Genomic DNA, 27,039 nt, shown 5'->3' with positions numbered 1-27,039 from the left:
TGGCTTCTTTCTCCTGTTGCAGTCCTTCTAGCAGGCTTGAAACACTGGAAAATTACAACAACAGCATTTTAAAGCAAATTTGCACAGATGGCTACCGCATGTTTAAAAGCCATTCATTTTGATAGCCAAGGTGATGCAGTCTGGACTTGAAGAGAAAAAGTTCTTTTTCCATGCAATTCAAAGTTAAAGAGAAAAAAAGCAACCCATAAAATATCTATTATTCCAGATGTGTAATCTGCCTGCATTTTAAAATAAATAATTTGCTTTTTCAAAATTAATATAAAGCTGTGTAGTCTATTAAAAGCCATCTGCAAAATTCCTTCACTCCAGATGCTATTAATATAAGCAAACAAGTTTAAGAGGTTCATCTTTGCATGAAGGATGCACGCTGCATGATTCTCTATAACTCAGCTCATCCTTGACACTACACATGGGCTCTTGAGTCTCTAGTCAATGGGCCAAGGCTGGTGAAGAAAGCTTCATTAGCTGCTTTGACTCTATGACAGTTAATTACTCTGAAAGAGTTTGTGTGTGGAAGAACAGAACAGAGCAAACAAAGCACTCACAGTGGAGATTTTCATTCCATTATTATGCTTTGCTGGTGTTTTGTTTTGCAAACCAGAATGACTGCAATATCACTTATGAGAAAGTCAAGGGCATATCAGGATGGAGTCAGTGAACATATGCATAACCAGAATCTGATCAATCTCACAGGGGTAAGTACATAAAAACTGTCAAAATTTGTCTCCAGACAATGAGATATAGTATATTATTTCAATATTTTTCCTGGCGGAGAAAATTCACTGGAGAGGATCAAATGAAAAACATCCAATATGAATTAAAAAAAAAAAAAAATCTATGCAATGAGACAAGATGTCCAAAAAGTGACACAATTAATTGCAATGAAACAAATGTCACGGGGCAGCTTCTCACACTCCAAAGACATTGTGTAGAAGAGCTATGCTGAGTTTATGGTTTACTCAGGGCCAAAGTGATATGCAACACATGCCTCTGGAGACAACATAACTTGTAGAAAGTACAGCTACAGGTAAAACTTGCCACATACATTATGTCTGAAAACCAAAATTAGTTGTGTCATTTACACTGTGTTAGAGGCTGCCAATAGCCTTGTTATAATTACCCTGTACAGCACTTTACTTAATCTTCCTGTCACTTGTAAAAGGTGACATCCACATAGCAGCAGGAATCCTCCTTCAAGAAATCATATAACAAAGCCACCAGAAGCATAAATTTAAATGCTCATACAATATAAGGGGAGGGTAAAAAAAGCTTGCTTGCTTCAAGAACACTTATGATTTTTATATCACAAGAACTTACTTGAACATTTCAGTGGATTGAATGGATTAAACAAGGAACCGCCTTCCTTGTTATTTATTATTAATGACATGTTGTTCTGACTACATATCTTGGCTAGAGAACCCTTAGCTTTCCTCTGCAAAAAACCCCCCATTAATTCCCCCAAAAAAGAGAAAGCTCTCATTGCATTGGAAAGAAGAATGAGGATATAAAATTAGACGTTATCATTCCAAATCATGAAAGTCTCAGGCTTTGCTTCCTCCCTGTTTCCTAACACCAAGTCCAGTGCTGCCACTGCTGGTGTGTGGAACACATCTGTGCTTTACTGAGGAGCCTGCTTCCCAAGTGCAGTGATGAGGGTGAGTAGAGCATCAGAGGTACAGTGGGACATGCTGGGTTTACCAAGTTATACAGTGCCACCACTAACAATTATGGGTCATCTTTGCCTGCCCTGGGGCCAGATGTGAATTATTCTTACTCTTCTAAGATGTCCTGAAACATCTCAGATGCTGTTCACAGTAAACAGCTTCATACACCCCTTGTCTTCTAAGAAAACATCTATCTGCTTGTGGCAGGTATTCTTGCCCAGTGCTCCAGCTGGTGTCAGCGTTCTTAATACATAATTTTCAATTTCTTCTAGATTCCCCACAAGTGAAAAAAAGAAAAAAAAAGACAAGGTTGGGAACAGAGAACCTGTCTATCTGTTCACCAGCTCCCACTCCCTATACATTACCCACTCCCCTCCCAAGGACCTGTTTTATCTCAAAGCACCATAGTGAGGCAAAAAAGCGATTTGCTCAACTTAAAAAAAGATCTGCAAGAGAGCCATGAGCTGAACCTGTGTCCCCTGACTCCCAATTTAGTTCCTTGCCTGCAGACACCCTTCTTTCTCCATAAAAGTAGAGGGACTTGCTTGGTACTAAATTTAAATCGTGATGTGGACTAAAAGCAACATGCCCTCCTGACTCCATGCATAATAGCCAGCTATTAGCAACTCTACAACTGAGGCAGCAAATAACCTATTTTCCCATTGTTTCACATGCAAGACGTGAAATTAATTTCCTATGCTCCCTGGATCTAAAACTGAGCTGCTTAACTGGCTCTCTTGTCCACATTTGAGGCAATCTTTCATAATAAATTAAAGGAAATACAGCATGTTCACAGTGACTGGAAAAGAATTGTGTGGCATCACATAAATCAGCAAGAAAGCTCTCCCAGAACAACTTGTTAGCAACTGATGTGGCATTTGTAGGAAGTTGTCTGTGACAGTGTTCTTTCTGAAAGCAAAATAACTACTAACTATTTGCTAGAGTTTTCTCCTCCCCTGCTAAGTAAAGCATCAATTAGATGAGCACCATTTAGAGTTGCACATTTCGACACTTCTAATCCCTTGAAGGCTGCTCTTGTGCCTTCCCTGCGTGCTTGCATAAGAATTACAGGTTTCTGTCAGCTTGAACAATCATTTTCCTATTTAAAGAAAGAAAAACACAAAAAACAAAAAACAACAACCCAACAGAAACCAACAAAACAACAAACCACACAGAAAAAGGAAGAAAAAGAAAGACAAAGAAAGCTATCCCAATGTAATACATAAAATTGTTCTGGAGGGCATGAAGAAGAAGTTTATCCTCCCAAATCAGCCTGAATCTAGTTGCATCTGATCAGAAACAACACTCTATGCAATTCAAACATGGACTTTCTGTAGTTTTTCCCATAGCTGATTCTGTTAGCTTATTTGGTAAGTGACTAAAAACGGGGCCAGGGTCTCACAGAGAAGATCTGACTCTTCAGAAGGAACTGTTTCCAAAAAAAGAGCCACAGAGAGAAGGTCAGTGAACTGACTGAGAGCGAGTGTGCAGGGAAAAACAAGATTCCCAGATGTTCCCAAGGCTCTGAGTTCTCTTTTGTCTCTCCACCTGTTTTAGATCAGAACAATTAGATTTACAGGCACCTAACGGATTGTTATAGAAACATTTGGTATTTTTTTAATTTTGTGATCTATGGGCACAACACATTCATGCCTTGTTCAGATACTCGTAGAAGTTCCCATCTGTGCATTGTCCTCTACAGCTGTGTCATGAGTTGCATGTCCTGTTATTCCCCTTCCAAGCCCTTTTAACATCACACAAAGCTGTTGTCACAGATGGAGACAGTCAGAGAGATCAAAATTAATATGGAATTCTCAGTTGTGCCACAGCTGTTACTGGGACTACAACACAGCATCAACTGATGCTTGATAAATTCTGCGGTTTGAGGGACACACCAAATTCTTGCACATTCAGAATGAGCATTCACCCAGTGAAAAAGGAAATTAATTTCCCTTGGAGACTGACAACTCACTTTTCTGCTAGCTTTCAAAAGGCTTATACATTTGAGCAAGATCTAAAGTCATCTGCTGTATCCAAGAGGCCAGAAAATCCCTATGGAAGGAGCAGACATATATGCTGTACAACTTGTTTATATTTGAATCAGAGTTCTGAGACAGAAAAAAAGAAAATACAAATTTGTACACCTGTTTTAAAACACCTGCCTAAATGTAAAGCTGAGTAAACCAGGTCATAGCAATGTGCATGCTAATAAGCATCCTGTTGTGCTATCAGAAGGTTCAGGAGGAATCATGAAAAGCATTTAATGTTCTCTTTTCTATCCCTTCACAGCGTGTGATTATAGTCAACCCCTCCCCCCGCTTTTTTTAATAGACTTAGAAGAATGCAAATGGTCTTTTTAATTGTTCATGAGATGTCATTAAATTTTTCTTCTACGCTTAGAGTTCATTCTTTTAATCAGCTGTTTGGTCCCTTCCAGACAAATGTAAAAGGCTGCCTAGTTTCCTTTATTTTTTTTCTTTAATAGAAGATGTAACTTCAAAGTGAAATGATTAGAGATTTTAGGTTTTTTTAAAAAAATGTACACCTGGGGGGTTAATTAGCATTTAAAAATGGACTTCTGTTATCAAAGCTAAACTATATGACCTCGGCTTTATGTATTCATTGTGAATTCAGATGCTCCTGAAAGAGCCTGATTTATGTTAAATTATTAATTTTTTCCACCTTCATTTTGCTGCCTGCAAACCAAAACCATGGATCAACACTTAAAAAAACTAGGAGATTTAAGACCCTATTCCTAGAAGAAAAGGATACATTTCAATAGAAAAAGTGGCATGAGCACCACTCTTTTTATTTCTTCTGTGGCTGAGAGACCATTTGTCAAACTGCTTTTAGAATGGGGAAAAGGATTCTCAAAATCAGCTTTAAAACAATAGCTGTGCAAATGTTCTGTTTGAGTACAAATAGTTATAGGGACTAGAAGGAACACTACTGGCAATTGTAACAGAGTTTTTCCTCAGAACATGAGATGCCAGTTTTATTGAGACCTCTCCCAGATGTTCACCAGATCTGGGACTGACAGGAGAGGCAGCATGGCCCCAAAGCCAGGGAAAGGTTAAAACTACCTGTCAGTGTAAGTGACAATGAATACTGCAAAAAGAAAATAAAGATTTAACTCCAGTAGAACAAGAAACATCTGTGTTTCTGTGTATGTGTGTCCGTCTGTCTGTCTCCAGTGATTAGACTAGACACTCAAGGGATTCTATTTTATATGAAGTTTGAGTCTTGTAAATAAAAGCCTTGGGGCCTTATTCCAGTTCTTGTGCCTTATCATAAGGCAAAGCACAGTCAAAAACTAGGCCTAGAAAAGAGCTGAACTGTGTTTTGGTGTTGCCAACATTCACAAACCCAAGCAAAACAACTAGCCATGTTCTATTTGCTGAAAATCAATCTGGTTGTTCTCAGAGATAAATAAAAGCCAAATTAGCTCAGCTACACTCTTCCATCACTGTGATCAAACACATTTCTTTATTTAGCTTCCTTCTCTCCTTCTTATGTTGTTTTAGGGGGGTAAGGGGAGGGCACAGGTGTTTTTTATTTGGGGTTTTGTTTGGTTTTTTGTTTGTGAATTTTATTCTTGGTTTGTTGATTGGCTTGTGGTTTGGGGTTTTTTGGGGCTTTTTAAACTTGTTTTTTCCAAAACTATTTTGAAAAATTCCAGAAGTCTGGCAGTCTAGAGACTTTAAAGCAATTCTGCCTTTTGGGGTATATGAATATTTGTCTGGTGCATTTTATCTTCTTCAAAGGTAATTAGGTTTTTGTTTTGGTTTGTTGTTTTGGGTTTATTTTTAAGACACTCCAAAGTTCAGGACTAAAAGGCTGGTGAAGAAATGAGTGGATTGAAGTAGTAAGCAGATCTAATAGTGTAAAAAATATCTTTACTGAATCTCTACTGTTAGATTAAGCATTTGTCAGGCATCTTGTGATTGCTCCCACAGAGACAGGGCAGCAGAGTGGTGACATTGAAGGTTAAGCCCCCCAGATATGGATGGGACCTGTGATTAGCCATGTTCAGGAGCATAGACAGACTCCTACTACTCATGGAGTCCATGAAGACATCGGGTGTGCAGGAACACTGCCATCAGTGGATATCTAGTACATCACCTCAGCCTGAAACAGAAATAGAACTTAATCACACAGGGATTATTTTAGTTATTCTAATTTTTAAGATACAGTTTCTGCTGGGAGAAAAATTGATGAGGGTGCAAACTAGAGAGTATTGCAGATATGTGTTTACCTGGCTGACATTTCCAGTAATCATCCTGCAGGCAAATAAATCACAGACATATACTACATTTTTCTCTCCTAGATACTAGGGGTTTTTTTTCTATATAGAGAATTTCTCATTTGGGCATATTTCTATCATGTCACAAAGCAAATGCTGTTCCCAGGAATAGTACATCAATTTTCAAAATTCTTATCTATAGATTAAACTTACTAGCCCAACCCAGAAGCATTCATTTAGATTAGCTCTTTTGTCTGAAATACGACAAAACATATCAGCATGTCAGTTTTTACAGCCTTTTTGTGCATAAACATTATGTTAATAGGGTCACCATAATATAAGAGGGATCAGGCAGATTTCTACAGGGTTCATAAGTACATGAAAATATTCCATATAAGATCTGTAATGGTCTGTATGTTTCTGTGAAGAATATTAAAATCCCCTTATTTTTAGCACTGTAGAGTATTTGTGGTGTTTCACGGGAACTGTTCACTTGTGCTCTACCTATGATTTCAAACCTCTTAAATCCTACTACCCAGGGGCAGTAGAAATTTATAAACTGCTCAGGGTGCCTATAAAGAAGCCTCTGCATTGCTTAAGAAAAAATTAATCTAAAACTTTACTGAAAGGGCTAAGGCACACTCCATGATACAGTAATGCTTTTTTTAAGTTCAAAAAGGAAGGTTTCCTTATTAACACTGTCACTCACAAATTTCTAATACACCACTTCCCCCTCCAACAAGCAAATGCAAAACTGGGAGCAGAAATGGTTTTCCCACACTGGGATTCCACTCTCACTGCAAAGCCACAGGGTCCAAGTCAGCTTAGTCCAGCCACAGCTCTGACACAGCTGTGGGACACAGGCTGCATTAAGAGCTCTGCTGACCACAGCATTGTCCTGCCCAAGCCTTGCAAGGCAAGGGGATGATGAACACACCCTTCCTCCTCAAGCTGTGTCTATGGCATGGGAAGACAACACCATATTGAAGAGCTTTACACAACTGGTCAGGAAGTTGTGTAAAGACCTGTGTAAAGTTCCTGACCTAAGCAGGTCAGGAAACATTAAAATGCTGAATTTTCAGCATAATAGTATAATGAGGAACTTTTATCTTTCAGCATCAGACACATGAACAAACCTTTCATGAATTCATGTTATACTTCTAGTGTGTCTATTATAGCATCCAAAGTGGGTGCTGCAGGCAGCAAAACCAAGGCTCGACCCTTTAGACACTTATTTATGGACATGGTTTCTGAACTCCTGCCTTGGTAAAAGTAGGATCCATTTTCCTCAGCAGTTCTACTGAATTTGCCAAGATGAATGATAAGCTGTGCTGGGAAGGAGACACTTGTAGTGGCACTATCACCTAGGCTTTAGGTGACTGCCAAAACATAGACCTCTTTTCATGCTGAGTACATCATCTGAAATAAGTCTCAAACACCTTAGTGTCCACACTTTGAGACAGTCTGTTTTCAGTATCACAAAATGCAAATCTCAGTCCATATGTTGAGAATATATCTCCTCAACAGAGAAATCTCCTGTTTTAATGTCTTTAAGCTCACGCAGTCATGAGCTCATAAGTCATTAATTGCATATTTTTAATTAAATGGGACACACTGGCAGATAGCAAAATATGAATTAAGACAGCCTATAATTACTATAACAACAAAAACACAGAATTCATCAGAAAACTAGGAAAAGGTTCAGCCAATTCTAAGTACTGTTCTAGCTACTCAGTAATAACTTGCAAAGATTTTCTTACAGAGACAGGGTAATCAGATAAGAAACATTGATTAGGACTTTAGCAATTTTTTTTTCTTGGAGAGGAATGAAAATTTTGTGGTGGACCATGTTAGTATTAAAAGAGAAAGTATAGATTTTTCTCAAAAAAAGTTAAAGGAATTTTTATTTTAATCATTTTTATTTTATAGATTATACACCAAATTATTTTGGAAAAAATCCCCATCCCTTGCATTATACCACTGTCTGCTAATAATTTTAAGAGATAAATAACATTTTTCAACTCAGTAACTCCTCCTAATGCAACAGCATCACCTTCAAATCTCCCTGCCTCTTTATGATCTCCATTTTGTTTTCCCTAGTTTGATTTGAAGCTTCTTACTTTCTTCCACTAAATTTTTGTATAATACTTACAGCACGGGGTTGCAGGCTGACTGGTATTTCCAGATATTACCAAAATAATAGCAAAGCTTATCTGACCTGATATTTCTACTCTTCCCTCCCCACGCTTACCTCCTACAATGAGCAGGTAAATATTCCCACTCATTTTTTAGACAAAAGACTACAAAGACAACTTATTTGGAAGAAAAAACAAACAAACAAAACCCCTCTGAGAGAGTGAGACAGAAAAGAGACCACCTGACTTGCAGATATACAAGGCTGCCAACAGCACTAACATACACCATTCCTGTAGACTCAACTACCATCTGTGTGCTTTACGCTCATTAATACAAACAGAACTTTAGTACCTGACTCAAAGTTTTCCTGAGATTCAGCTCCGTTGGGAATTAGAAAAGACAGATGCCACAGGCTGTGCGTGTGTGTGAGAAACAACACAAGCCAAGTAAAACTCCACACAAAGACAGAAGGTACTTATAAGATAGCAGGCAGAAGGAAAATTTCTTGAACAACACAGCACCAGATATCTAGCAAGACTGCAGATTTAATAGGCCAGTTCCCATATAGAAGTATAGTCAGAAAAGGTAAGCATAAATGAGTTAAGACAGGCTGGAGGACAGTGATGAACTGCATTTAGAATTATTAATGAAAGGGTTCATTTGCAAATGACAGCTCAAGTTGCTGGAGTCATGGCCACTTCTGGCATGCTACCTTCTTGGATAATGTCCTATTATACTTGCTGCAAAAAGTCTTTAAAACAGGAAAAAAAAAAGAGAAAAGAGGAAGGAAAAAAAAAATCTATCTTTACGATGACCTCAAAATCAGAACCAATTTACTCAGCCTGCCCTTCCACAAAGACCACAACTATCCAAAAAGCTCAGGCATTATCACCTGAGTGATATTACAGCAGCAGTTACAGTCCTTTATAAGTACTGAATTGGACATATGATATTATAGATTGTTTTCAAGAATGAAAATTATGGTATGGGCTGGCCCTAAGATGCTAATGAACACAACTTGCAAAAGGGAGAGGGATACCAATGAAAATCCATTTTCATGCTTAGTTATCAGTCATGACAGAGACAGTTTTTAAAATACAGGCATAAATTGTCAGTAAGCGAAAGAAACAGTGGAAGATTCATTCAGGCTGTTTGGAGGAGAAAAAAACCAAACAACAACACATCTCACTAGTCTCTGACAACTCTCTTATCTGAACAGATAGGGATTTGGAATTAGATCATGCAGGGGTGTGGATGACAGAGTGCTCCCCTTCTGTACAAGTTTAATTTGTGAGAGGCTAAGCTAGTTTCAAGGAAAGCAGAGAGTACGAAGTTGCTGCCTGGATTTTCCTGGTTATCCTGGAGAATGCTGCAGAAGAGCCACTCCAGACAAATAATTAGGACAGTCTCAGTGAAAGACTTTTGGGTTTGCTTTCTGGCTCCTGTGGATAGAGAGCACCCGTCCCCGCATACAAGAGAAAGTACACATCTTCAAAGGATCCAGTGCCAGACACTGGTAAGGAATTTGTCAGGGAAAGACCTTAGAGTTCAGATGTAGATTAGCTTGAGGAGGTTTAGGGTTCAAAAGTTCTCCTTCCTAAAAGGATGTTTTGACCACTCTTTAGGCTCAATATTGTCTTTCCTCCTCCATGGAAGATCTCTGAGCAAAATAGCTCCAGGTTACCTGGATTAGACAGTGCCCCCACTCCAAAACTTGGCTTTCCCGCTTCTCATGATTCTTGAAGGAAACTGGGCTTGAACCACTTCACAGTGAGAAACTGAACACCATCCATGCATTAACACAACACCAATCTAAGCACTAAGCTGTTTTGCAAGATGATCTGTCATTTGTTCTTTACCAATAAAATCCATTTTAGAAGTAGGTTGTAAACATGAGTGCATTTTGTAGGTGATTCTCATCTGTCAGCATGCTTTAGGTATCATTAAAACTAAGTCACTTCAAGAGTTTGGCACTGAAACGCTTCAAAACGTTCCCACCACTGATTATTCTAATAAATCATCTTATTGTTATATCACATTTTTCTACTGAAAGGAAAAACTAAACTTCCAGGCAGTTCCAATCTACTGTAAAGCTTTGTTCTTTGAAGGCTCAATTCCACTCAAATGTCCCTGACAGGCAATTCTATTCTTTCTGAAGAATTAAAGATTTTAAAGGTGCTCTCAGAAAAACCCTAGCGATTAAGCACTCAGATTTCTATTGGTCCTATACCAAGGCTTGTTTGTTTTCATCTAGACTAACCTAAAAATGGTCTTGTACTTTTTTCACTAATCCTCCCAAATCAGTGCAACACAATATAATTTGCCTTTTTCAGTCTCCAGCAATCTACTATTGAAAAAGCCTTTACAATCACTGCATTTAAAAATCCCCATTGCTAGCAGTCAAAAAGCAAGCAAACAATGCGATGGTTCTGATTTTCCACATCAATCTGTTCTTCTGCATTTCAAAGAAAAAATGTGATTCAGATCTGAGTTCAAGTGAAACGTTCCTTGCCTTTAAGGTTTGGAGAAAAAGAGTCCGAAGGAAAATGCCACTAGATAGTTTCTGCCTTGTTTTCAAACATAAGTTATTAGTGATTGTCTTGGTTTGAAAGACAGATATCTGCTAGGAAGGGGCAGGACCTCCCTAGAGATGGAGAATTCAAATCCCCTCCCTCCAAATTATTCCAATTAAAAGGAAAATTAAAGGAGCTTTCAGGCAGAGGTATGGGGGTAGGAATAACAGTTCTTTACTAGTATATATGGCAAAACAACAAACAAACAACAACTACAGCATCAATAATAAACAGAATCAAGAACCTTGAGGGCTTTCTTTTACAAAAGCCCAGAGCAGTTTGATCTCGGCGCCCCTGCAGGGCTCCGAGAGGCCGAACTGGAAGGAAGGAAAAGTCCCGGGCTGGTGGATGAGATGAGGAGCTCTGCGCTGGCAGCTGGAGCAGCAGGGGTGTCCCGGCAGGGCTGGGCAGTGCAGGGCTACAGAGTAGCAGGGGAACCTCCAAGCTCCGAAGAAGCAGCGGCGGTGGGGGGAGGCTGGAGAAAGCGAGTTCAGGATTCCCGGGTACACAGCAGATGACGATAGATTTCTCAGGACGAGGCAGAGGCAGAGGGCAGCCTGACCGTCCTCCTCGGCGCTGAGAGCAAGAGTGCCTCCCCCTCCCCCAGATCTGTCTTTTTGCCTTTCCCAAAGCTAATCATCTCTCCCCTCTGAGGGACACTCCCAGGGACTCAAAAACAATAGGTGTAGCCTTGTGCTGCCATATCCCTCAAGTACTCCTTTTGTTCTGACTAAGTAGTCATTAAGGCTCCTTGGAAACTTATGGGAAAAAATTCTGTGAGAAGAAAAAAAAAACAAATCTAATCCCCAACAGTGATGAAGTCCACTGGGCATTAGATCTAGATCAAATATGAATGTAATTCTGTTGAAATAATGAGAATATGATACAGCTTAGGACAATTTTCTATTTTTGGTTGAGATTTATGAAACTTACGGAAAGGTAGGCTGTACCTGGCCTAATGCAAATCTATACTATACACTCACCTAAAGAAAAAAAAAGATGAATTAATTTTATTTAATAATTTGCATTAACACCAGTTCAGTGTTTTGGGTCATATGGTTGAGATATTTGGGACATTTTTAACTGATATCCTTAAGCCCCCAGCTAGATTTATTTTATCATCAGGCCACAAACTCTGATCTATTTTTGTAAACGTGTGATTGCACAGCTGGGTAATTTTTCAGTCCTGTGGAGAAACTGTAGAGAACAGAAATAGTTTAAAAGACAATTTTGTGACAGAATCCCTCCCATTCTAAATGTCTTACACAACATGATACTGTTGTATGAATATGACTATAACAAAATGGAACTTACATAGGTAGATACAGATTATTCACATTACTATTCTTTTCAGTATTCACACATCAGAGAACCAAATTGCTAGAAGAATTTTTGGCCTGTGTAAATGGATAGTACTTCATTGACTTCAGTGGAGTTCTGCAATTGACATCAAAAGGTGATTTGAGATGATTTTGAGCTCTCAACTACAAGCATAATGAGAAGGAAGTCAGTTGTCAAACATGGAAAACCTTTTTAAAAAAATAAAAGAATACATACTTGAAAACTAAACTTCCTACAATGGATTAAACAGGAGAGGAAATATGAAGTCATGTCTTTCTTCATGCTTTGTGCATAGGTAACTTCTCAATAAGTTTAGTTAGGTTTCAGCATACATTGTGCAGTTTTTGAATAGGATCTTGTTTCCTCTGTAAATTCAGCACCTCTTAGTGGGACCTGGAAAAACTCAGGATCCCTAATGCATTTCCTTTCAGGTGGCTTAATTTACATCCTGTTTATGAAGTCTCACATTTTCATGTGACAGGTGAATGAGATAAATTATTATAAATACATTCATGATGTATTTATCAGAACTGTATCATCAGTTCTGCACAGTGTAGTGCATAATTTACTCTATTCCATGATCAGTGATGAAGAAATTGTTCTTCAAAATATCAGGACTAGGTATCCCCCATGAGCAGGTATCTCAGTAAAAGCTGAACTATTTTTAGTTACTACATTGGATTTGCAATTATTCATATTCTCAGGCATTTTTAGTCTAGGAGAAATAAAAAAAGCATAGATTTAGTAGGATTACAGGGCATTTTTTTCAACATCACATAGACCGCCAAGGACAACTATATCCTAATGTTTTTCTCAACTCCCCTGACTGGTGGTGGCAGTTCCCATATGCAGGAGTGGGGAATTTTTGGTCACTGTACTCATCCATCATTCCCACTGAAGGCTAGTAGGCACCTATGTCTCGCAAGACCCCTAAATTAATTTGCAGATGGGATGCAGATGCACACAGCAATTGGGAAAGAACTTTCTGTCCTCTTTCTTTGGCTTTTTTGGCTTCTTGAGGAAGATGGAGCTTGGGATAATCTGCATCCTTGGTACTCATCTTTTTGCCTCTACCACCACATTCCCCTAAAGTCTTGTGTAGCAGCCTTACCACAGGTAACTAAAATGGATGAGTTTTACAACAGCAAATGCTATTTTGCCACCTTGAGTTCCCCAGGTACCAGCACAGGGGCTGTACATCTCCCTGGGTCACAGAGCCTCCTGCCTTGGCAGGCAGCCCAAGAGCTGAGAAACAGGGGCAGCCATGAACCTCGGAGAACCAGGCAGCTAACTACTGCAGAGACAGAAACGCCCTTCCAAAAGGCTCAGCAGCAGGTTTACAGCCAGGAGCACTCAAATAATTTTCCTACACAAATAAATACATTAATAATTTCCAACCATTTTCTGACAACACTGAAATGTTTTTGTTTTCAACAAAATCTTGGTTTGGTTTTGTTTTCTTCTAACACAGAAAATTTTGTTCCTTGATGAGCTCTGTTTACCTCCTTGTATCCTGCCTGTCCTCTCTGATGTGTATTTATTTCCCCTTCGTTGTTTTTATTTGTTTACTACCTAGCAGAATGAAGCATTACTCTTAGCTGGGAGATGTAGGAGGTATTGTAATGTGAACAAGTAATTACTATTATGAATATTTAATCAGGAATAGGATGAGCCTTGTCTAATACACACAGCCATGTCTTAGTCTCTGTGTAAGAAGACACGTGGTCAGAATTCATATTCATTCTGTCTCTTTGTTCTCAGAAACAATTTGAAAAAAGAACAAACCAGAGCTATAGCAGGACAGAAAACTTTCCTTTTGTTAGTGGAATCACTAACAAATGGAGCAACAGCAATAAGCCAGCATAATCACAGGGAGCCACAAGTGGGCTGCTCTTTACAGAGAAGCAAGCCAGGGGCTGAGGCTGACACAAGGCAGGCACGGGCAGTGTCCTCACTGACAGGGACTGCAGTGCTGCAGGATGCTGAGCGTGGAGAGCAGAGGTGTCCTGACAGCAACACTAAGCAGGCTCAGCCAAGAATCCAGATCACTGAGCCAGCCCACAGGGATGCATCAGGCCTGAGATCAAGCCCGAAGGCAGTAAGTCAGGTCAGATCAGTTCAGGATCAGCAAAGTCCATGTACAGCCACAGGCACAGCTGCAAAATAGTGAAGCCAAGGACCAGGGGCAAGAGGCTGAGCAAAACCAGAACCCCTGAGTGAGAGAGGGGCTCAGGGAAAGACATCTCCCAGCCTGTTCTCACACAGCTCTTCACAGCAACACAGCCACACTGCATCAGAGCTATTAGCCTTGAGCACAAGGGTCTGGATTCTGAGATCCCTGAGGAGAGGCTGTGCAGACTTCCGTGTCTATACAAACCCGAATATTTCCTCTCTATTGTGGTCCCTCTCTCTGAAGGAGAGCACTCATCAGGAGAGACATCTGCTCAGATTGGTCACTGAAAGTATTTTACAGCCCTGTGTATACCTGTAGCGAGGAATTTTACAGATCTCCTGGAATATGAGCAGCCTTGCACAATATTCTTCAGGGTAAGAATTTTTTTTCTCCCTGTGTTTTAATTAAGCTGCACATGGTGTTCCAATAAGCTCTGATGCCATAGGGTCAGCCACAGCCTCTGAAGCATCATTTACAAGTGAAGTTTTGTAGCACAATGAAACCCACCACCTTAACACAAAAGCACTAAGAAAAGTAGCAAGATAGAAAGAAAATTGGAGCCATGTACTTTGCTGCAAGGTCAGGCCCTTTTGGAGGCTATGATGAACCTTCAGCCTCTAATTAAAACCAAGATATGGTAGTTTGTTTTGGTAGCAGAAATACCACAGACAGACTAAAAATACAGCAGGCCATCAGCTGTTGGCTAGACAGCAGTTAACGCCTGTGGTTTTTTGTACAGCTTCTGCCCAGCAACTGTTCAGTTCAGAGCCTAGCAAAAATAATCCCACGTCATGCACCTACTTCCAAATTAACCTCTGGTACTTCCAGTCCCCAAAACTCGTATACAAGAGAAAAGAAAAGAACTTAATAGAGCTCCAATGCATAATTTATTATGAAAATTTAATTTGATTTTAAAAAAAGCATTTGTAAATAAATGATATTTACTAACAAACGAAATCCCAACCTAATTTAAACTCTACAACACAAGGGAGCCAAATTAGGAAATGCTGAGTATCACCGTGGAGGCCTAACCAGAAAACAGACTGGGGACACAGATCTGGGTGCATCAGAGCTTGCAGGGCAGGAGCACTGCTGCCCCTTAGTTTATTTGCCATTATATATCTCTGGCAAGGTGACCATGGATTGGAGAAGGGTATCGCCACCTCTCCATCACATTGGCCCAGGAGGCTGTCATTCAACCTCCCCTTCTCTTGGAGAAAGAATTCATAGCATTGCCAATATTTACAAAACATGGTCCTGTGTTTACAATTCACCAGCGTGAGAAACTGCACATTTCTCCTTTAATATGAACGCTCAGCAAACCAGGAAAATTCATGGCAACAGCTGAGACTCTAAGCCCACAGAATCTGGTGCCTTTTGCAAGATTTTCAAAATCTCCACATAAGCAGGATTTTGTTACATGCTCTGTATGATTTTGTTTTTCTCCCAATCTATTACAATTATATTAAATGACAGAATAATAGAATTTTTTAAGATTGAAAAAGACCTTTCAATCATTGAGTCACTGCCAAACCCTCCACTAAACCATGTCACCAGGTGCCATATCTACACATCTTTAAAACAGCTGATTCCAATGCCTGGCCATCTTTTCTGTGAAGAAATTTTTCCTGATATCCAGTCTAAACCTCCCCTGGCACAACTTGAGGCTGCTTCCTCTTATCCTGTCACTTGTTGCTTGGAAGAAGAGACCACCTGGCTACACTCTTTTCTCCAATCTAAACAACCCCAGCTCTCTCAGTTGCTCCTCATCAGACTTGTGTTCTAGACCCCTCACCAGCTCTGTTGCCCTTCTCTGGACACGCTCCAACCCCTCCATGTCCTTCTTGCTGTGAGGGGCCCAGAACTGGACACAGGATTTGAGGTGCAGCCTCACCAGTGCCACCAGTACAGGGGACAATCACTGCTCTGCTCCTGCTAGTTACCTTCTTGCTGATTCGTTGGCCACCTGGGCACACTTTGGGCTCATATTTAGTCTTCTGTCAAACAGCACCCCCAACTACCCAAAGCTTTGTAGCAAATATACATCACATGGTGGATTAAAACTCATGTCTTCCTACTGATGTTAACCAGCTATACCAAGACTTCACTATTTGCATATCAGATCACCTCCTCCACTCCCTAAAGTACAACTTTTTTTTCAGTAAGGTCAAGGAAAAAAAAAAAGCCCTTTTAATTAAGAACTTCTCACTTTTTTTTATTATCTTGAGAAGGAAATTGGGTCAAATTGGAGTCCACTACCCAATATTTTCATATTTCTGGAACAAAACTACTACTGAGCTGATGTGATTCAGTACCATTGCACAAGAAAGTCCTTTTTTTTTTTTTTTTTACAAATGTTAATACCAACATAGATGAAAAATTCTTTTATAAGTATAAATCACAATCATAGAATGGTTTTGGAGCAACCTTTAAAGATCGTCTAAGTCCACCCATGACAGGCTGCAACATTTTTCACTAGATCACGTTGCTCAAAGCTCTGTTCAACCTGACCATGTACAGTTCCACTGACTGAGCATCCCCAATATTTCTCTCCTCCAGTCTATACAACCCCAGCTCTCCCAGTCTTTCCTCGCAGGAGAAGTGTTCAGTCCTTTGATCATTTTCATGACAACTAAATATACGCATCACAAGTTTTATGGCAAAGCTCCTGCTAATGTATAGATTGTATAATCAGTTCTCATTCTGATGCTAAAGAAAATTATTTTCACTGTGTCATTACAAAAATGTCAGATGTATTAACCATACATACAAGAATTGGAACACAATAGTTTTACCATGTGTTTTAATTGCTCCCTTCCCCCTACCTTCCTGACGTGTGTTTTTCCGTATATAGAAAAATTTCTGGCTCCTGGGACATACTAGAAGTCTTTGTATCTCCAAATGTGGTATAGTACTCCTGTTCATTAAGCAGCTGGCAGTGAAAGCCACAGAGTTTAAGCAGATGATGAATAAAAACTTTCTCTATCCATAGCTACAAACCTCAGCCTCTCTTCAGGTGTACCCATCTGCTATACAAGAAGATATACACCCATATGTCAAAATCCCTGGTTTGCACTTGTAAAAAAGAGGGATGTCTTTAACAATTTTATTAAATAATCTGTGGGTGCAAGCATGAGAGAACCAAAAATATGCAGCGTTTTGAACTTTTCTGAAGTCTCTAAAAAGCTGTTAGGTTTTTTGTTTTTTTGTCAGCATTGATGTTCTTTGGCTCTTCCAGAACATGTTAAGTGTAATACCAGGGAAGAAAGCGAAGGCTGCCTGGTCCTTACACCACTTTCTGGAGCTACACTACACACCTTCAGGCACATAAATCACTTTGGTGGACCAATGCTTCTGCAGTGTGGCCATAAATGTAATAGTCTGCAGGTGATGTAAGAGATGGCACATTGGATACAGAAAATTCATCATGTGGTGCCTTTGTTAAAGCCCCATAGTGGAGAAAGATAAATTTGATTTTTCTTCCTTTCCTAAAGAGTGCATGGGATCTGATTTTCATTCAATTTACTCTGGTGTAAACTAAGGGGAAATCATTAACATCTGTTAATGTTCAGGGATTTTTCATTTATATTTACATGAAGTTGTATAATGAATGGAATGAATTATTTCATGGCTCATTGTTTTCACCCTGAAAAATTTCACTGGCAACTTGATCCAAACACACAGGTTCAGCTTGACTCACTGATATTGTCTTTCAACATAATTTGATACCTTAATTGTCAAATGCAGACCATTATACATCTTATACATGAAGACAAACCATGAGAACCTAAGTCAACTCTAAAGGTAGTAATACCAATAGAGAACAAAATGAAAATATAGTTCAATTGTGCTTAAATAGAATGCTTGTGTTACATTTTCTTCTTCAGAAAGTAAAGAGTTGTGGAGCAAGACTCAAGAGTTGTGGATGTATGAGTCATGGTAATATACAATCTCAAAGATGGTGTAAAAATAAAATCAGGTTGGCTTTGTTGAAAATTTATTTTGGGAAAAACTTTGTAAATAACTCTCATAAAGCCAGAATGGCTGCTCTACTTCTTGAAAAATGAGATGATTTAGTCTGAATTTCCTTTATTTAAAAGCTGTAAAATAAAACAAAACAAAGCAAACATCTGATTGTTACACTTGACCCAGACCAGTCTCACAGATTTCATTCCAATTTGGAATACTAGTGAATTTATATATCCTTGACTATACTTCTGCAGAATTACTGCTTTTACTTGATTTGGTTTTTTTTTATGACTTCCAGGCACAAATATTTTTTTAAGAAAAATCCTTCGGAGAGTTAAGATTTGGGGCTTGAATAGATTTGGAGAACAAAGGACAGCACTATGGACATTTTGACTGATATGCTCTGTAACAAAGCCCTTTGCAGTTGTTTCTGCATCAGACCCATGCCAAAATTCCTTCTTGAATAACAGCCTCTCTTCTAGAAAGATTTAGAATATCCAGGGGATGAAGAATCAAAATCTTTCTGGACTATTTTTTTTTCACAACACAAGCTATTATTGTCACTAAGGCATACTTAGTGTTTCTGTTATATATCCTTATTGGCCTGTTTTGGAATAGCTTCTCACTGATCTCTCATGTTGCAGGGTTTTTCCCATTCATCTCATCATGTCCCTGAAGATTTTCAACTGTAGCAAAGACCATTACCAAATCTCATATCTGAGCAGTGTGCTTTCCCTCAGTTGCAAACATTGCATTTGGCAGAGTCAAAATTCATCCTCTTCATGCAGACCCTTTGTCCAATTGCTCTGGATGGGTTCATATGAGTACTTGTCATTTACTGCTTCATGTTTTAAGACATGGGAAGATTTCACAAATAGTATTTGGTACATCTGATTTCCAACCATTAAACATCTATCCATTTTTTCACTGAAAAACATGTTCCCATTTCAAGTCACTATCAAAGCCCCCCAATAAAATTTCTCTTAGATAATGCCTCAGTTGACAATCCTCTTCTTAGTCACTTTTTAATATGGACTACATTGACCACAAAATTTAACTGTCTGAAATGGCAGCCTCTTTTATAGACCAAGTCAGAAGCATCTTACAAAATTCTATAACCAAATTTATATACAATATGAGTTTTTCTGCCTTGGCTAAGCCCAGTAACTTGCAAGCTTGAAAGCACTTGCAAATCACAGCAAAGCCCATGGCTACTTATGGAGAACTGACACTGGGTTCAAGCATGTTCCACTCTTAAAGAAGTAAAAGTCACAATATATAGTTCATCTGTTGCTGTAGCTATCACATCAAAACCCTGGATCCACAAATGTCCCAATTTGTTTTTGTTATAAAATTTTAAATTAGAAACCAAACTATAACAATTTTATTTAATTTAGATGCAAGGTATCATTTCCACTGTTCAATAAAACAATTGATTCTAATAAATTTTGCTTGAGATTTTTCCATTTTAAAATAAAATGGTAATTTATCAAACCAGGTCAATTTTTTTCTCATTATGAACGTAAGTGTGGGAGAAGGCATTTTCACCAGCACTGAACCCATCCAGGACATGAGAGGCATTCAGCTAAACATTTTTGTGGGAAGATGTTCCCTAACACTATGTGACCTCAAAGGGACTGGTGGAGGGCAAGAAGACAGAAGCAAACAACTTTGTGCAGTTTTGGGTCAAATTTTAGTGTCCCTCAGCAGAGAGTTAAGGAAAGAAGAATTAAGACAGTTAAAGAAGCCTTCTTTTCCCATTGTTTTAAAGTGTTGAGACAAATGCACTGATCTTCCCCAAAAGAGTGAAAAACATCCGGTTGTCCAAAAAAAAAAAGGCCATGTGGTCCTGACACAGAGCAGGAAACAGGCAGAGTGATGGAGGTTGGAAGGACCTGCAAAGAGCAACTCCAAAGTAGAGCTGCCCTGCAAGTGACTGAACTCAACACATGTGAACAGAAGTCATGAATATGAAAGGGAAATTGAATCAACAGAGGTGTCTGTCTCTTTTTTTTTTCTATATGTTCTTTTCTGAAGGCTTGTTACATTCTGCTGTGTTAGTTCACAGAACTAGCAACTAGATGCATTAAAATGAAGCAATACTTCCTGTAGGCTTCAGCAAGATTTTCATCAAGGTTCAAAATAAATAAAACCGAAGATCTGTAAGGTCCCCTATCTCTCTCAGTACAAGGATCTATATTAGAGTCACAATCGATCATGTGGTGCCCCTGGGATTTGATTGCAAACCCATTTAGCCCACCAGCAAGTCTCCAACAAAGGCTGTTAGAGAACCTTTAGGGCAAAAACTATGAGAAGTAGGACAAACATGGGATTACTTTCCCCCTAAGTATCTGCCAAGAACCATCTTTCTTTAAAAGCCTTGAAAGAATCTGATCTTAAGTTTATATCAGGATCTATATTCCAGGCAATTATGTTTTTTAATTATTCATTCATTCTGTGTAGTTCCCTGTCCATTGAAACCACAAGGTCCAAATGCAAGAGATTTAGGTATGCCAATATGCAGATTGAAGCATGAACATTTCACATACATCTGGCCATGTCTCTACTTCTCAGAGGCTTTTCCTTTTACTTCTGCCTTTGTGTCTGGGACTCCTAACCTGGAGGACTTTATTGCTTCCCTCTCCCTTATCTCACCAAGAAAGGAAAAAGAGAGCTTCTCCAAAACACCTTTTCCTCTTCATAAACATGTCTAGGACCTGTCATTGTCAGCTACATCACCTGTGTGTGTGGATTCTTTCCACAAGCTAGTATTGCCATGAAAACATAAAAAGAGAAGCAGGGGATTTGATTCTCTATATTTGGAGTGCATAATTCAGAGCTGGATGTAATTTTCAGTGCAGCAACCTTTAATTGGCATAATATATGCTTAAGGAACTAGAGAGTTACTTGTTTTGTTGTCATTTTGTTTTGTTACGGGCATAAGATTTGGTTTGCATCTAGAAAGACAAAGTGAAGCTTCAAGTTTTTATATATTTGGAATACTTTAATAGACAATATAATGTTTTAACTTAATTAATCTAGCCTCCTTAGCCAGAATGCGGTAGTACAGGCCAAATCCTCAGCTGACATACTTCAGCATAAATTGAGTAAATCCAGTGCTTTCAGATTAAATAATTGCAGAGGTGTAGAAAAACTAAAAAATATTTATAGAAGCTACCCATAGGGATATGGTTGCATACACAAGTAAAACTAATAATACAAAAGCATATAAATCTCTATAGTGTGCACTCCATTTTTGTGAGGAGGAATACATAACTAAAAGAAAAACTCTATAGGCATGCTTTTTGTCTCACATGCTAATCATCTTAGCTCAGATTCTTTCAGAATGTGTGAGCTTTCTCTCATCCCTCTCCCAAAAGGCTATTATAGAGCAAATCACCTCTGGTTTTGCCTGAGAGAACTGGTAAGATTTAAAAGTGTGGGTAGACAGCACAAACAAGATAAATTCAGAGTCACCATTCTGAGAAGTCTTAACCCAACCCAGGAGACTCTCAAGTCCTAAAATTGGGACATCCCCAATACCAGTTAATCAAGTGCTCTATAAATGTTCATACTTTTGAAGCTCTATACTTGACTATCTATTTCAAAGTTAACTTTATAAAGAGAAGAGAGATTTATTTGTGGGAAAGTTTTATGTGAATACACTTTTGTCCCTCCTCACATGGGAACAAGGATATTTGCTGCTCATATTGTCCACCACTGACTGTTTTGCTTTACAAGTTTCAGACATCCATGCTGAACCAACAATAAACACTGGATGCAAAGAAAAGCCAGCAATCAGAGAAAACAGACAAAGACAATTATCACATTGAAAACTGTTTGAGCAGACTATTTGCTAAGTTCTTGTAAACAGTAGAAAAATCCAAAACGTAATCAACCTGCAACCAGAAAAGAGTTTCTGCAAACTTACTGGTCGTCAAGAAATTTGTCGCATTTTATTACCACATTTTATGGGGTATCTTTACTTAATAGGTACTATGGAAACTCTAAGGAGACATGACCACTCCAAAATCCTTGTCTGGATCTGATCACCATCTGCTTTCGTCTTTCTTCTTTCCCATCTGAAATCTGAGCTTAGCACAGTAGGACAGAGAACCATCAGCAAAGCAGGTTCTTTTTCTTCTACTGCTTCCTGGGACATTAATGTGCCTTAGAACAAGAGGAGAGGTTGCTCCCTGCTTTCACTGGGTCTGTTGTCTCTATACATACAGACTTGGACAAGTTAATGCACAGATCTAAAGATCAACTTCACCTTTGGTCTCTTTGGTGAGTTTGCTTCAGCTGACTGACCAGACCAAAGCCTCCTGTGATGAGGTACTCAGAGGATAGTAGACTCAGGGATAATACTTTATCTCCCACATATTATGCAAACAAGCATCTGGGGCAGTGTGGAAATGTAAATTGAATCTTCCAGATTCCAACCTTTTTTATCTTTGTCCTCGAAATTATCCTTCACACTGGACAGGGTTTTTTTTTCCCTTTAATGAAGCCAGTGATGGAAATGGCTTACTACCTACAAATAAATTTTATTCATGTGTAATACTTGATATAGAAAGTGTTGTGGCAAATAATACTCCAATGTGTGGTATTAACGTAAGTATTAAGTTGATCTAGTTAAATGGGAATTCTGTCTTATTGGGTAAATTAACTTTGGTAAAAAACCTAGACAAAATATCAAGGTTGCCTACCTAAATTTAAGCACATTAAGGCATATTTTTTGATCCTTGGTAGAAGCATCCTCTGCTCACTCTGGCATGGCTCTGCAACATCAAAAGTATCCATAAAATCAGGGAGAACTGTAGCTATGCAGCACATTGGGGCAGGGGCCAACACACCCTGGTACAACTTACAGTTCATAGAGAAACATAGTTTTCAAGCTTAAACTCTTGGAATGAGTAGAGTGAAACATTCATATGGGGTTTTTTTGGATCTGGGCCTTACCTCAGTTGGACAATTTTGATTTAGGTGAGCACCTGTGCTAAATAGTCCATATTTGCAAATGTGGTTAACAAGCGTGATCTAGAGCGAAGGAAACAAACTCAGTCCTGGTATTTCACTCATTTCATTCCACTTAAAACTGTCTTTCAATTATATCTCACCTGCCATTTTAAGATATATGTAGATTGTGTTTAATACATTCTTTTCTTCTCATGAGCATCATTTCTCACTACACCTGTCAGGTGCAAATGCCATATATTTGGACCAAGAAAACTCCAAACATTTGATGATTAGTATGTGTATTCCCACAATTGGTAACAACAACTGCAGTAGGAATGGAATTGACATTTTTAGTAATTGAAATGCATAGTCCTAAATATTTATGATTTTTAACATCTACCTCCACCCCAAAAGTAAAATGCTATAGATCAGCCTAACCTGCAGATTATACTACATTTGCATTTGTAGTTGCAAGACTCAGTTTTAAAGAGAAAGAAAGAGGACAATACCAGAATGATTAAGGAAGGAAGCTGCTTCTTTTGGATGCTGCACATGTTGCTGTAATCCTTGCTGATTTCAAACAAGAGGCAAAAACCCCAAACTTACTACATTAAAACATTGAAATACAGACCTGGCTTTTATTCCGTGCCCTTCAACTCTGGGAATTGTTTGGAGTATATACTGATGTCCACAATGATCAAGTAAAAAAAAATCTCCTTGTGGTCTACTACACATAATCCTTTCTATAACCCTCAGACTCAGGTGTAAGTCAGGAGGAGGAAAAGAACTAAAAGGTTAAAAAACAGTTCTGGTAAGGACTTCAGGGAAGATGGAGACCACACAGTGTTATTTATTTCCACTTTTTTTTTTTTTCAGATGGAAAGTTTGTGACTGACATGTTGGAGCAGAATTTAAGCCTGGCCTTTCAGAACTCAGGTAAGGGCCCTGAAAATTCAGGCTATGGAAAATTCTGCTCCTTCTTCTTATATAAGGTATATATTCTTCTTGTATAAGATTCTGGTACTTATGACCTGGCATTTTCTAGTCTTATGTTAGTTCACTGGCAACTCTAGCCAGCACACAATACATCAGTAAAACTGGGATGCTAAGGCTGCTAGAGCATTTTACCTTCCTTACAAAAAATTCAGCACAATTTTTATTCTCATACAGTCATCTGATCAAAATAATCTGTGTTCCTGGTATCAGACACATCAGGAGTTCATTTAACTCTGGCCTGGTTGACGTGCTGTCAGAAAACAGAAGTTTTAAGAGTAGGTGGATCCTTGGCATAGGGGACAAGAACTCCAGTATTTGACAACACATTTCAGACATTTAGTACACAGGATAAAAGTTCAGATTTAAAGAGGTAAAGGCATGCAGTAGGCCAGCTGGATATTAAAAAGGTTTAAAAAATTGCTCCCTAAGTGGTTGCTCAAGGAAAAAAAAAAAAAAGGATACTGGTAGAAGGGGAAAGGATATGGGAGAGAGCTGGCAGGGAGTCTTCATGCAACAGACACCAGAAGACTCCTCATCTAAAGACTGACCATGTAAGTCAGACTTCAGGGGGAGAGAAAATAGGGCTTTTCCTAGGGACCCAAGTTAGATCATATACCAGTTGCTGTGAATTAGAAAGGCCCCAGTTTACTGTGTTGAAAGTAACACTAGAGAAAAAGATTCACTCTGAAAGAACCCAGAACTGGAGGAAGAGACAGGTTTATAAGCCTATTTTATTTCCTACTCACTTTGTGTTTTCACTACCCTTTAAGAAGTTTGCTTTTTTAGTTTGTATTTGATCTCAGTGACTAGAAACCTCACTTTTAAAAAGGTGCAAGAAATCTAGCTCAAAGCTACAGGCTCCTGGAGGATCATAGCAGTGACACGTTTTACTTAAAAAAAAAAAATCTATGGGCCAGTGCTATTTATGCCAAACAAATCTGAACCACTGTAGAAGGGTGCTTCTCTTCTGCTTATTACTGTGAAGGCGTCTTTCAATTACAATGAATTTGCTTTAGTGCAAACTATTCTAAAACAGGAGCTGAACCTAATTAAAGGAAAAAAAAACAGCTTTTTTTCTACTTGCCCCTGAATTCTAACATTATCTCAGAAATGGACCATATTTACCAGATCAATACATATTGTCTTCAGATATATGTTAATGGATAAGAAGAACAATGAATTATTAAGAAATAAGCAATGATGCTTTTGCTACTGGAGATAATGTCTTTAAACAAGACAAAGCCAGAAACAGAATAAAATTAAAGTTTTTTCTTTGCCTCAAATCACTTTTATATACCAGTTCTCACTGAAACAAAGTAATACTAATATTCAAATCAGCAGACTTAACAAATACGAAAATCAGTCTAAAAACATGTTCACAATGCATAAACCAAAAATGCAGAATGATTATAACATGATATATATATAAAACCTCTTCCATGGTGGTATTTTGACTAATATACAACCTAAAACTTCCCTGGCATAACTTGAGGTCATTTCCTCCTATCCTGTCACATGGGAGATGAGACTGATCCCTACCTCACTGCAGCCTTGTTTCAGGTAGTTTTAGAGAGCAATGAGGTCTTTCTCCAGACTGAATAACCCAAACTGTCTCAGTCACTTGTTCTCAGACTCGTGCTCCAGACCCCTCACCAGCTCTGTTGCCCTTCTCTGGACACGCTCCAACCCCTCCGTGTCCTTCTTGCTGTGAGGGGCCCAGAACTGGACACAGGATTCGAGGTGCAGCCTCACCAGTGCCACCAGTACAGGGGACAGTCACTGCCCTGCTCCTAGTGGTCACAACAAGCCAGGATGCCTTTGGCCTTTTTGGCCACCACAGTTGGTTCATGTTCAGCTGCTGTCAGCCAGCACCTCCAGGTCTTTTCCCAACAAGCTTTCCAGCTGCTCTTGCCCCAGCCTGTAGTGCTGCATTGGTTGTTGTGACCCAAGTGCAGGACCTGGCACTTCACTTCTTTGACTTTGGTCTATTGATCCAACCTGTCCAGATCCCTCTGGAGAGCCTTCCTACCCATCCAGCAAATTGACACACCCAACTTGGTGTGATGTGCAAATGGAGGGTGCACTCGATCTCTTTGCCCAGATTGTTGATAGAGATATTAAACAGGACTGGCCCCAGTACTGAGCCCTGGGGAGCACTGCCTGTGACCAGCAGCCAGCTGGGTTTAACTCCATTCACCCCTATAAAAGGAAGTATTCCTCTGGTATTTTTATAGCTATTTTAAAATTTCCATGCCAAACTCATTATCCAGGACAGGTGCAGGTGGACAGGATCTTACTTTGAATTTATGAAGAAAAGAACTGAGAGAAGAATTTTTTTTTACTGTGCTATGGACAGAGAAGCAGTACCTTACTGTCTCATCTTTCCCCTGAAACTTTGCCATGAAAAAACGACATTGAGTACCAAGAACCTGGAAGATAACTGAGAAAATCACAGTGCTAAAGAAAAATCATACTGCAGGTTTCAGACTAGCGTAACAGCATCTCTCAGATCGTGTCCTGGCACAAAAAAATTGCAACAAATCAACTGAAAATGGAGAATTTTAAACATTAATTTGAAGTGAAATAAGTCCCTTCAAATGCAAGGTTTGAAATTGGCATGTGGCTTTTCAGTTTAATAAAGTGAACTACTGAGTTCAGCAAAGTCAATATTTTATTTATTTCGATTGAAATACCTGAAGGCACCTCTCCAGCATGTTCAGCACCTAATATACTATTAAAAGTGCATTTTAAAATTAAACAGCACCAAATCAATTGATTCAAGAGGAACTCACCCAGCTGCCTATTGAAAACTCCTTTTCCTTTTTCCATTTCAGAAATGAACCTTTACCTAGAGAAAAAGACTTTGCAGCAGATCAGAAACTCAGTGAAACCAACTCTAAGACAGATGTGTCAGCAGCAATTTAATTCAAGTTAATTAGGAAATCGAAAACCAAAATGGTCTCA

The sequence above is a fragment of the Prinia subflava genome, chromosome 1 (genome assembly GCF_021018805.1).
Source record: "Prinia subflava isolate CZ2003 ecotype Zambia chromosome 1, Cam_Psub_1.2, whole genome shotgun sequence".
In the NCBI taxonomy this organism is placed as follows: Eukaryota; Metazoa; Chordata; class Aves; order Passeriformes; family Cisticolidae; genus Prinia; species Prinia subflava.
Note: the sequence above shows the minus strand (reverse complement) of the source record.